The following is a 13,184-nucleotide window of genomic DNA, read 5'->3' as shown; positions in this document are numbered from 1 at the left end:
CATTTTACATTCCCCCTCTTTTATGGGCAATCATTCTAATATATTTAATGTGTATCCTTCTGAACATATGTATTCTTTTAAATGTATTTTGTTGTTAATGTGTATATTTTTAAAAATTTACATAAGTGGCATTGTGCTATAGTTATTCTTCTTTACAGATGTTTTTCAGCACTCTATTTCGTGTGTCTCTTTTAGCTGCTGCATAGAGCTTCATAATGGTCACTATATTGTATGTGTTCACTCCCCCAAGGAAAGACCTCCACTCCCCATCATCATCAGCAATACCGTAATGAATATCCTCATGCTTTCCCACCTATATAACTGTTGGAATTTCGGTGTGACACATACCCAGGAAAATACGTAACTTCATTGGATACTGCCAGTGCACTCTTCTCCGGGCTGGCTGATGGTCTCCCATCAGTAGTGCCCACCATGCATACCCCATATCATCATATTCCCATCAACATTTGGCTTTTTATTGCTTTAAGGCTTTTGCTAGTCTATAGAGTATAGACTGAAACTTCACTGTGGTTTTAACTTCACTGTGGTTTTAATTTGTACTTCTGATTAATAATGAACTTGAACATCTCTTCATTTTCTTATTAGCCTTTTGGGTTTCCTGTTCTCTAAATTGCCCATGCACTGATAGCTCTTTATTCTTTTTCTATGAGGTGCAGTTGATTAAATTTGAAGACTTATCTGTAGCAAAAATTAATTTCTTTATGTTGTTTATTTTTTCAGATTGTTGATCTTATCACTGCATTTTGCCCATTTTTATGTCAGTTTATTTTTTTGTTGCAAAATCAAATTTTTTTGCCTTAAATTTTAAGATACCTATTTTTGTTGTTTCTTTATCTATAAATGATAATAATGCAGATCTTTCCTTTTTCCCTAGTCAGTAATGAAAATATCTATAGTACAACAAAAATCCTCTGTAGACACAGCAATATAAGTGAAAATATCAGTGGAGATATGTTGTAGAGATCTTACGCTGTCTTTACTCTCTGCCAATCAATGGTATTAATACTAACATGTCTGTCCTAAAAGGAAAATAATGTAGTAGAAAACCAAGGCAAGTTTTGCCTGCTCCTGCAGTGTCCATAGTGGGCATTCCATATGCACTCGTTGAAACAGAGAACCTATAATAATTCTTTCCCTAGAAAGGTTCAGAAAGAAGAGTTGATATTCTCCCCTCTAAGGATAACTCTTCCACCTCTCCTAAGTCATTGTGATTTGTGACTGAGGAAGGCTCACAGAAATGGGATTCAAAGATGGAGAAGAAAGAGAATGAATAATACCAGGAGCCAGCCCGCTGTGAACACATGTCTGCTTTTCTCATGTGGCAGTGCTGAAGGGAAGCATGTTCAGAGGGATTCTTCAACACTGAATCTTTCACTTCACACATGTTATTAAATTTTTGTCAAGACAGCATTTCACATAAAGTCTGTCTGGTTAGACCACACATCTAACACAGAACAACTCTCAACAATCTTTAGCATTTGAGTGTCTGTGAGGATTTCTGGAGCTCATGGTATTAGCACTAATTGTTTTGTTGTTTGTTTGCTCTTAATTGTGTGAAAGATTAAGTATACAGGCTTCTATTATTCAAGGTGTTTATATATAATTGTTAGGGAAATTGAGATGCAGAAAGATGAAGTATTTGGCAAGATTGCAAGGTGTTCATCACAAACATATCAAAGAGTAAAGGCCACAGTTCCTGAACCTTACCTCTTGTTCTATTAACTAGAGGCTGCTTTCTCAGTAAGGACGAGAAGTCAGCAAGACCTGGTCCTATTATTAAAGTATTGAACTCGAAACAAGATGGAAGGTTATGAAGGTGACATTTTCATATTTGTTAATCTTCTTTGGCTACTGTGAATTTCCAAACTTGACTCTACAAAAACACTTGCTACCACCTAAAAGATCATTACCTTACACTTATTGCTCGTAGTTTTTGTTCTGAAATTTTCTCCTTTACCAATTTTTAAAGTTTGATTTTCTCCTGATCCTCCTGACCACTAATTCTGTTGCTTTTTCTCGTTTTCTGCCTCAGCTTCTGTTTGGGTCCAGTTTTCAATATTTCTCTTGCTTTTCCGTGCTCTATCCCACTGTGTGGCATTACATTTAATAAAACTAAGATATTAAATACTAGTTAAATTTGACTCAGAAGATTCTTTTGACCCTGAAAACACAAGCAAGGGAAATGATCCACAGGTATTGTCCCAGATATTCAGAAGAAATCAGATAATTTTAAAATTTCAATTAAATGTCTAAAAGGCTGACAACAAATGTGAGTAGATACCTCAAAAAAGTATCATTAGTTATAGGAAAATACAGAATTAAAGCCACAATGAGAAACCATTTTATACCTATTATAGAATGGCTAAATAAAAGGACAGACAATACCAAGTGTTGATGAGGATGAAAGCAAATAGAACTTTCATACATTGCTAGTGAAAGGATAACACAATACAATCACTTGGAAAACAGTTTGAAAGTTTCATATCAAGTTTAATATATAATTACCACAAGGCCCATAATTCTACTCCTAGTTATTTACCCAAAGCAAAAAGAAAACATATGATCACACAAAGATCTGTACAGGAATCTTTATAATAGCCTAAAACTTTACTCATTATAAGATTAAAAGCTGAAGTTTACTCAGCTTTATTCATAATTTAAAACTAGAAGCAGCCCAGATGTTATTAACAGGAGAATGAATAAATACATTGTGGTTTATCCATATAATAAAATACCACTTGGCAAAAAAAGTGAACAGACTTACTAATACAATACGAATGAATCTAAAAAACATTATCCTGAACAAAAGAAACCAGACACAAAAAAGTACATACTGTATAATTCAATTTATATGAAATTGTAGAACAAACTACTCCATGGTGATAGGAAGTAGAGCAATGATGGGAGGGGACCAGTTGCAGGGGAATTGTCTACCAAGGGTACCAGAAAACTTCTGGGGCGAAATGGCAATATTGATATTTTGACTGTGGTGGTGGTTACGCGGATGCACATGCTTGCCAAACCTGATTCAAATTTAGATTTTAAACAGGCATATTTTATGGCATGTAAATTATATCTCATAAAGTTATATCATATCTTATATCTCATAAAACATCAAATAAACCCAATGGCAAAAGGGAAAAGAAAAACCCTTAATTAAGGGTTTGTAGGGATTTGGTGTTGCCGACAAAAGATGTCATATGAAAATATGCAGTAAATTCGGCTGTTTTGTGACCAAAGTACTTTGTCTTTGAAAAGTGGAATCAATGTGATGCATTATATGTCATTTTGTATTAGAAATTATTCAAGGCACTCTGTGAGCATAGTCTCATTTCATGTTCAAAACACTCCTGTGAAGTGAATATTATTAGCCTTATTTTAAAGATGGTACATTTAAAGGTAAACAGATATTTTGAGGGGGACTTATTAAATGTAGAATATAATTAGAACATAGACAGCCCATTATATGATATTATATGTCCATATATTAACTAGTACATTCTCTTATCTTTCCTATAAGTAGAAAAAAGTTGATGAATCAGGTGGAACAAACCATTTATATTCTTCAGACGTATGATTTGTATCTGATTGTAAGAGTAACAATATTAAAAATATTTAAAACACTTTTATTATAGTTTGACATTTTTTACAGAGAATTTAGCACATTCATTGTATTTTATAATATTAACCAAAGTGGACAAATATACAATAAATGGAACCTCAGGGTTACAGTAGTAATTCAAAAGTTAACTGAAAACAATTTAAGGATATCATACCATTTAGATAAAAGGTAAAATTCTATAAAATTGTTTCTTTTATATCAGACCCATGAAAGACTTAAGATTTCTTAACTCAGAAATGTCATCTTCTCATCATCGATTTCTCTGCGTTCTTGACAGTAACTGCTGAACAGATTTTTAAAATAACTTTTCTATTTCTTGAATTCTTGTTACAAAGAATTGTGCATTTAAAAAGAAGTTTAATATAACAAGGATCAAGTTAATAGGTAATACAGGGGCAGTAAATTTGCATAGAACCCCAATATCACAATATTTTGAATGCTATTCCTTACTCTCATGGCAGCTGATATGGGAAATGTCTTTGATTCAATTTCCCACGTGGAGTGTTTGGAATCTTTGGGTTCAGTGTTCTTCTTCTCTGGGCTATATACGTCATGGTCAGGCTCTTGGGGAATCACTCAAAACTGTACTGTCATCAAATAATTCTTAGTTTTTTGCTTAGCTCCTGCATTACTCTACTATTTACTTATCACCTCAAACAAGGGATAGAAGAATGCTAACCTTTCTACAATTTTTAATATGCATTTCCTTTGCAATTCACAGTCTCAATTTCTCTGTCCCTTTATTAGAAAGTGTTGAGCTCACCTTCAGTTTACGCGCCCTTAAAAAGATCTCCCACCTACCCACATACAGATTCTTACTCTCTTATTTTTTACCTTCCTATAATCTGAATAATAAAAGTGTAATTTGGTCCAGTAACTTGACAGCTAAGTGAGAGACATAGTTTGAAATAGGTATGCATAAAAAGCAGTTCTCATTTTAGTTTAAGGTTGATTATTTCTAACTTTTTTTTGCCTATAAGTCTCCATTCATAATGGTAGTAGAACACAAAAGGACATAATGAAAATGAAATATTTTAAGAAATATGAGCTAATGATTTGGGCATTCTCTTAAAAAGATGAGCTATGTGTGGCTGTTCCATAGCTACCAAGAAAGAGCCCAGCCCATATATCACTGCCACTTAGCTGTTACGTCCAGAGATCAGTGTGCCAGCTGCTTTACTGGGTGGATGAGATGATAGAGCTGCCCTCTCAATCAGAGGAAACAAGACATAGACGGCATTCTAGATATGTTTATTTCCAGTTACTGTTTCTTTGTGGAGGATAAGACTCATTAGATGAGAAACATGAATTTCTTATTTTTATATTGTGAATCCTTGCTTATCAATTTGTACCTCTTGAGTGAATTGAATTTGCTGTGCTGAAAAAACATAAATTGCAAGAGTTTTTTGTTTGTTTGTTTTAGCCAGGTTTATCAGAGCTAAAATAATAATGCATCTCATAGTTAACCAATTCCCGTCTTTCAGATCAGGTTCAGCTCGGAGCAAACTGCAGTAGTGTGCTTGATTAGTCATTTCTGCAGGTAAGCAGGATCCAAACACCAGAATTTCAGGCATCCTGTAGTTTAGAGTTTCCTGTTAGGTGCTTTTTTCCCCTGTATTCTGACTAATTAACTAGTTTTGATGTTTGACGATCTCCTTTGTGGTCAATGGGACCTATATTTTGGGAGATAGAGCTAAAACCATGCCACAAAAAACACGTATGTTTCAGCACCTAACAATCCTATAGTGACAAACCCATTAATTTCTCTGCTTGTAGCTTGTGACTTCCAAACGGAGAGTCAAAAAAATAAAATCTTTCTCTTCTTTCTTTCTTTTTCTTTTTCTTTTTTTTTTGAGTTGCTCTTGTTCCCCAGTCTGGAGTGTAATGGTGTGATCTCAGCTCACTGAAACCTCCACCTCCCGAGTTCAAGAAATTCTCCTGCCTCAGCCTCCCGAGTAGCTGAGATTATAGGCGCATGCCACCACACCTGGCTAATTTTTGTATTTTTAGTAGAGACAGGGTTTCCTCATGTTAGCCAGGCCATGGCTCACCTCAAGTGATCTGCCCGCCTCAGCCTCCCAAAGTGCTGGGATCATAGGCGTGAGCCACCATGCTCGGCCAAAAAATAAAACCTTTAATAAAACTACCAAAAAGTTTATGACCATACTATTTGGGACAAAATATGTAATGATGGCTACATTAATGTGTATTCAGGTGAACAATGACTGGAAAGTTAAAGCAAAAATGAAAAATGTTTCATTAAGATGGTGAGATGGTAATGATTAAAGAATTTTAAATTTTATTGCTATATCTTTTTTCCCATAGAGATAGTAACCTGTAAAGCCAGATTTGCAGTGACAGCCCTTTTATTTTCAGAAGTTACAATTTGATTTGATACTTGTTAACCACAATAAACAGACAAGCATTTGGTTTTATAACCGTTAATTGTTTGGCCATAGAACACTAAAGTCATAGTAACTGGCATTTGTGTCACTGTAGCTTGTATTTGTGTTGCTTTTTCAATGTTTTAGTAAAATTACTAGCAATTTTCTGTTTACTTCAATAGCTAAATATTTTCAAGGGACTCCAGTCTTCCTCATGTGACAGACTAGTTTCTGTATCTGTATATCTTTATATTTTTTGATAGCTATATTTGTGTTTTTCTATTTTAAAAAGTCAATGGTTTAAAAAAGGGAACTATACAAGATAGGTAAGAAACATATTATGTATTTCTCCCTAATAGAAAGAATGTACAGTTTTTACTTTGCTTTGCATGTTCTCTGTCCTAAGATCGAGTTCTAATTTCAGTTTCTCAAATTGTTAGTCTATGACAAAATAAATTGTAGGTGACAGATTCACATATCACTTACACTCCTAATTCACCGATGAAGACCTTATATAATTGCAGACATTTAAGAGCTGTTTTGAGAAGGTAGGGAGGAGGGACACTATTCATTAATGTTTCCATGTTATCATCTCAATCAGGAAGGAGAACTTATGATCCAAAAGTGATCTTGAAAACAAGGCCCAGCCTCTTCCATGGCTTTAGGAGGGTCCAGTTTTACTAAAGTCAAAAGCTGGGTTTGCTGCTGTAACCTGTGAAGGCAGTAGGAGCAAAGGGCCTAGATCTAATTGGTATTTATTGCTGTCATTGTTTTGGATTCCAGACCTTTGATACACCTTTCCCAGTGAAGCAAACCCATGGTTAACTCTGAAGCAGTGAGAAAGCTATGGAAGCAGGACTGCAATTAACCTTTACTGGGAAAACAAAACATAAAAAAACTAAAAGGAAGGCTTGGTTTTTGCAGATGCAATTTTAAATGACAGGTGGCAGGTGAAAACATTACCCTTAAAATGAGAACGTATTTTGTATTCATACACAATAACCAGGGAAAAGACATTATCAAAAAAGGGGTAATTATTTATATTGAAGTGAAGAAAAAAGGTAGAATGTAAAAGACAAAATAGTTATAATTAAAAAGTAGATTGCTCTAATACTGACATTCAAATATATGTTGTCATGTGGATTTTATTTGGGTGACGATATTCAAAGAGTACCAAAAACCTAACCCTTTCCTCAAAGCTTTTTCTGTGTTGTTATCTTTTAGAGGTACTGTTAAATAATGGGAAATACTCTGTCTTAAGAAGCAGCAAGTTGTATGTAATTGTCAGTTGGCAAGACACTTGCTCTAAGCCTCAATTTCAGTATCTGAAAAATTCAGAGACATCTTAACAGTCTGCCAGCTGAGAGGTGTGTCCCATTATATAGTGACACCATGTGGGGCTGTAAGCTCTACAACTTGAATGCTTTTTAGCAGAGTGTCTTTGGTAAAATCCCTTAAGAGACCCTGCTTAACATGTTAGTCACAACAGATGGCTGAACAAAGTTCACTAGAGGATGATTAAGGGAAATAAAAGACAAGAGAGAAGAATCAAGCTCTTAACCTAGAAAAAACAGTATTTGGAGGTGGGGTTCATGTGACTTGGACAAGGTGGTTGTATTAGGGAGAGAGTCCAGGTTAAAGTAAAGAATGGAGGAAGGAAAAAATCAGAAAAGGAGCAAAGGTAAGAAGAGGGTTGCACATGAATTAGTTAGGGAGGTTGATTTAAGAGGTGGGATGAGGTATCAGAATTGATGAGTCAGCTCTGTTGGTAGGAGTGGGATTGGCCAAGCCTCCCTCCCATCTCTTACTTGAGCAGTTACCAGTGTCCGTAAGTTATTGTGCATAGTGCTTGTGGCCTGACTACTTCCGATAAATATAGAGGTTTATAAATTTGGAAAGCAGATCTATCTTCCCATCTTTGTTCCAAAGCATTTTCCTTTCTCAGAAGTTATGCTTTGAATTTAGTGGCTGCTATGAAGGTTGACCTCTCAAGGGAACCAAGACAATGTTGTATGTGGGACATGGTTGAAACCTGCACCAAGGCCCAGAAATTCTGATACTGTGAATGTCTCAGTGCCTGCCTAGAACCTCTGGGACTTGCTGGTATTGAAGACTCTCAGCTGGAATATATTCTGCACATAACCATTTTTCATTGTGTCTGTTTCCATCAAATTATTTGTCAGGTTGGGAATATTCTGTTATTAGCCTATCCCCTGGCGTTGTAGTATTTATTCTACTTTTCTAAACCTGAAGCTATTAATGAAACAGTATATGGAGGGAAGCTTTGCTTCTATCTTCTCCCTTAAGTCAAGACATGTTTTTTAAGCTTCAGAAGTTCTTGGAAACTTTATCTTGGGACATTCGTTACTTGAAATTGATTTTCTATACAAGGAAAGTCCTCCTGGATCTGACCTCTATCTGTTTTTTGTCTCATTTTTACATATATACCAGCTGTTGCCAGGTGGTGAAGAAGACAGACAATAAGCTTTTGCTGGAGATAATTCAAAGCATCACTTTTCCCAACTTTTATTTCTGAACTATGTTGGTATTCTCGGTGGCCACTAAGGGGAGCCACATACTCATATTCTCTCAGGCTTAACAGAATCCTTTTATGAGAAAGGTGAGATCATATTCAGCTTGTGGCCAATTCAAAAAGTAAATTGCCAAATGCCCTTGGAAATAAAGCAGCAATTTAAATTGACAAATTCATGGGTTTAAAATTTAAGCAATACTTTTATTCAACTTTTCTTCCTTCTTTCTTCAGAGGATGTGGAAACTCATGCAATAAGACTGCATCTGTCTTTAGGGAGAAATGCATACTTTCAAAGCACTGTTCTAATTTCTTTCTTTTTTGCATGTATCTCTGAGGATAGTAGCTGTGAGACAGTTAACACTCCAAACATATTTGTCTTAAGTCATAAGTACATGTTGTAGACATTAGAGCACCCATATTCTCTGTGAAGATTAGACAAACAGCATTAAAAGGCATATTTTAAATTTCATTGTCTTTGTTTTGCACCTCTTGGCTGTCTCCAAATTGAATTTATTTTTAGCTCCATCATCTAAAAACAATCTTAAGTCATAGAGTCAAGAGAGTATCAATACTGTGGGAAGCAGAAAGATGAGTAGTGGAGAGAAATATCCCAGTCGCTGCTACTCACATCAGTTTATAACACTGGTTATTCTGTGTACTGTTTCAACACAGTGATAAAAAAACTGAGAGAGAGTGATGAGATAAGATAAAGAATGGCATACCACCTCAGGAACTGAGACTTATTTTAAGAGTCTTCTTTTGAAGAATGGGGTCAAATCTATATTTAGTAATATTAGATGTGGGATTTAAGGGGGTTGTAAACCCAGTGACTTGAGACTTTGATTAGTGTGATGTAAACAGAAGGTGAGGGCCTCTGAGACCCTTTTGCGTGATTTGCCTTGAGCAGAAACCCTCGTTTGATGAGGCTGTGGTAGTGGTCTCTTCATTTTCCCACAATGCACTTTACTGAATTTCTTGATCTTGTTCCTGTTTCCATTTAATTGTGTTATGATCAAGTATCTCTTCAGGGAATAATAATTAAAAATGCTAGAATTTTAATCAGATTAATGCTGTACTAGATTTATGTAAACTGTGTATATTATATTTGAAGAAATAGAATCTTTTTAAAGGAAAAGAAAACCCAAATTGAACAGTATTGTCATTCTATGATCTAAAATTGTATCTCAGTCAAACCCTTTTCTTTTTCTTGGTAATAAAAAAAGTCATATCCATAATGTTTGCAACAAGATTTAATTTTGTAAGTCAATTTTAATTAAATAAGTGATTGGCAAATTGTTTATCATAGTTATCAATATATTATTTTTTCCTGCAAATCCCCTGAGTTCTAGGGGAAAAAAGCATATTATTTTTGTGAAGAAAGAAACAGGGGTGGTGAATCATTTTGGGGAAGTAGTTTGGGAGAAAACTGGCATTTGTTGAAAGTCTGCTGCATCCCAAGCACTTTATATGCATGCATTTACTTATTCTTCCCAATGACACAATGAAAATCACACACGTTTTACAGATTAGGAAACTCAAGTGCAGATGTTAAATAACATACACAAGCTTGTGCAGTGTTGGAGATGTAGTTAAAATAGGTCTCTGTTCTACCAACATCTATTATTTTAAGAAAAAATTATTTTTAATTTGTGCCTTTTAATTTAAAGTTTTATAGTTAATTTATATAATTTTTTATTAATTTAGAGTGATATGTTAAACAGTCTAAAACAAATCCATATTTTCTATGTGTGTCAACTTACATAGGGAAACTTGCCCTGCTATTCCTCAAAGGCTGTGCAGATTAATTGTTTAACTATCTTCCTTTTCCCAGAGTTCAGCCTTTTAGGTTTATTAAAATTCTCACCATGAAGAAATAAGTGCAGGTGTCTTTTCCAGGTGTCTGGTACTACCTTACTGAGCTTCATGTGTATAATTAAATTTCATTCTAATAACCTTCTTCTTCCAGTTTCCATGTTGGGTACTATTATGATTTAGAGGTGATGGAAATCATACATGAATATCAGAGAAAGAATTAGAGAAAAATGTAATTTTTATTTCTTAAAGAGCTCAAATATTCCATTGAAGCAGGTATTTACCGGACAATAGGGAGAAGAAGGTCATGGTGGAGAAGGTAAATAAGACAATAAAATCTGTTTTCATTTCGGGTATGGGAGAACTATTCATGGAGGCCAGAATACTATAGCAAATGAAATATTTTTCTTTTATTCCCTTAATGTGTTTCTTGGGTCAGCATCTTACTGTTGTTTAACAAAAAGCTGTATTTTAACAAATGATAGCTTAGCAATAAGTAGAAAGTAACAGATATTTTATTAAGGAATACACATTATTATAGTTAAGAGAAATAATTTTAAATGACAACAAATTTTGTTTCCAATTTGGCTGGATCAGTGTCACAGTCTGCTCAGTGAAATAGCCAATATGCCAACCATGTATAAAGATAAATTTTAAGTTAGACACAAGAAGAGATTCAAAAGGACCTAGATAAATTTTTCCCATGAGCATATTATTTTTCATGTCCTCCTTTCACTGTTCTAGGAACAAAATTGTCTTGAATAACTTTAATCTGGCTTCCAAAGGTCAATTATTTGCAGCCAACAGTCTAGCCTCTGAGACAGTCTACATTATGTTCTTTTTTTTAATCAGAGAAGAATTAGAAAACATATTTTCATAATGTTTGTAAATTTACTTCTACTTTACTGAAGAGTCAAGACAGTCCTCATTTCTCCCTAATGTTTTGTTTAAAAGAAAACTCAAAATTTCCTTTGTCTCTCTTGGCACACATTTACTTAAAAAAAAAACTATTTGAAAATAAGTTGCAGACATCATGACACTTGACTTCTGGATCCTTCATCATGTACTTTCTAAGAACAAAGGGCTTTTTCATACCTAACCACAAAATCATTATCACACTTAAGGAAATGTACAGTCATTCAGCAATTTATTTACTATCCAGCTCATTTTAAAATTTCTCCAATTTTTCCCTGATAAGAGTTCCATGATGGTCTTGGGGGTTCTTTTCAATAGCTTTGCAGAGCACTTCTCAGCAAGTCTAAGTTAGCTCCATGGAATAAGAGGCTAATACCAGCCAGTGGACTCTGGAGGTTTCAGATTTCTACTGAGACCATTTCTCAACCTATGAGCTTCCAGTGTTGCATGGTTGCATAGATTATCCCTGCCTGGGCTACATCCTATAAATATATAGAACTTTATCAATGAGAAAGGGACTCTCTCTACTGGAACATTAGCCAGGCACTCAGAGGTCATGTATGTCCAGTCTAAATTGTGAGATTATAAGAGTTATGGGGAATGCATGCACTCTGCTTCAAGTCTTTCACTCAATAAACCTTATTTTATATCTTAGTACTATGTGTCTGCGCTGTCTTTGAATTGCATCCTCCTGAAACTTAAACAGTTTCTTTTTTACTTTGTGCATAATCCAATCAGGGCTCACATATTACATTTGTTTTTCATTGCTCTTTAGTCTTATCTAGAACAGTCGTTCATTTAAAAAAATTTTTTTTCCATGGCAGAGCATTTTGAAGTCTATGACAATTTTCTCTTAGAATTTCACATATTCTAGATTTTTCTGATTACTTCCTCATGACATTATTTAACTTATTCTTCCATCTCCTATATTTCCTGTAAATTGAATGTTTGTTGAAAAACCTGATAAGATTAAATTTAAACATTTGTGACAAAAAGATTTTACAGATGATGTATACTTTGTATTACATTATATCAGGGAGCATATAATATAAAGTTATCCAACTATTAGTGATTGGCTGAGTGCTAATCGTCAGAATTGCTACTGAAAAAGGCAAAACATTTTTGCTATTGTTAATTAATATTCAATGTTAGATGATATTTTGGCACTATATGACTATCATGCTACACAACTACATTCGACCCAATGGTTTTAACTCCTTGCAGTAATCCTTGTCTGAATCCTTTATTACATTTGGGGGTTATAAAATGATGATTCTCTAATTCTATCATTTCTTCTACATTTATTAGCTGGAATTCTTTTATAAATAAGACTGTAATTCTCTGCTTCCCACTTTTTAAAAATCAGTATGGACTCATGGATTTTTAAAATCTATTATATCATAATAAATTATTATATTTATTCTTATGGATGGTCAAATTTCCCTAAATGGTCAACTCAATTGGAGCCCATTCAAGCTGTTCCTTTGATCTTTGACATGATCCATGTGATAGGCAGCCTCTAGAATGGTTTTGGATAATCCCTGCTTCTTGGTATTCATGACCTTACATAATTCCTCTCCTTGAGGGTGGGCTGGACCTAGTGATTCACTTCTACTAAAAGAAGACAGGGCAAAAGTGAATAGTATGTAATGTCTGATGTTAGGTCATAAAAAGCCTGTGGCTTCTGTCTTGCTTACCTTCTCTTACTGTCTTGCTTGCTCTCCGTAATGAAAGTGAGGTGCCATATTGTAAGCTTTCCTATGAGGAAGTCCATGTGGCTGGAAGATAAAAGAGGCCTTTGATCAATAGCTGATAAGTAACTTAAATTTTCAGTCCAACAGCCATGAGGAAGCAAATATTGTCCACAGCCGGGAGTGAGCTTATAAGCAGATCCTCT

At 34.6% G+C, this 13,184-nt stretch overlaps 1 protein-coding gene across 2 annotated transcripts in view; it reads left to right on the top strand.

Moving 5' to 3' along the window:
* The window catches only part of LOC129533013 (histone-lysine N-methyltransferase SETMAR-like), a 281,726-nt gene that overhangs the window by 243,661 nt on the left and 24,881 nt on the right, over positions 1–13,184 (top strand). The window lies entirely within an intron of this gene.

This window comes from Gorilla gorilla, chromosome 3, assembly GCF_029281585.2.
Source record: "Gorilla gorilla gorilla isolate KB3781 chromosome 3, NHGRI_mGorGor1-v2.1_pri, whole genome shotgun sequence".
NCBI classification, from domain to species: domain Eukaryota; kingdom Metazoa; phylum Chordata; class Mammalia; order Primates; family Hominidae; genus Gorilla; species Gorilla gorilla.
Note: the sequence above shows the minus strand (reverse complement) of the source record. Positions and strands in the feature narration are given on the sequence as shown.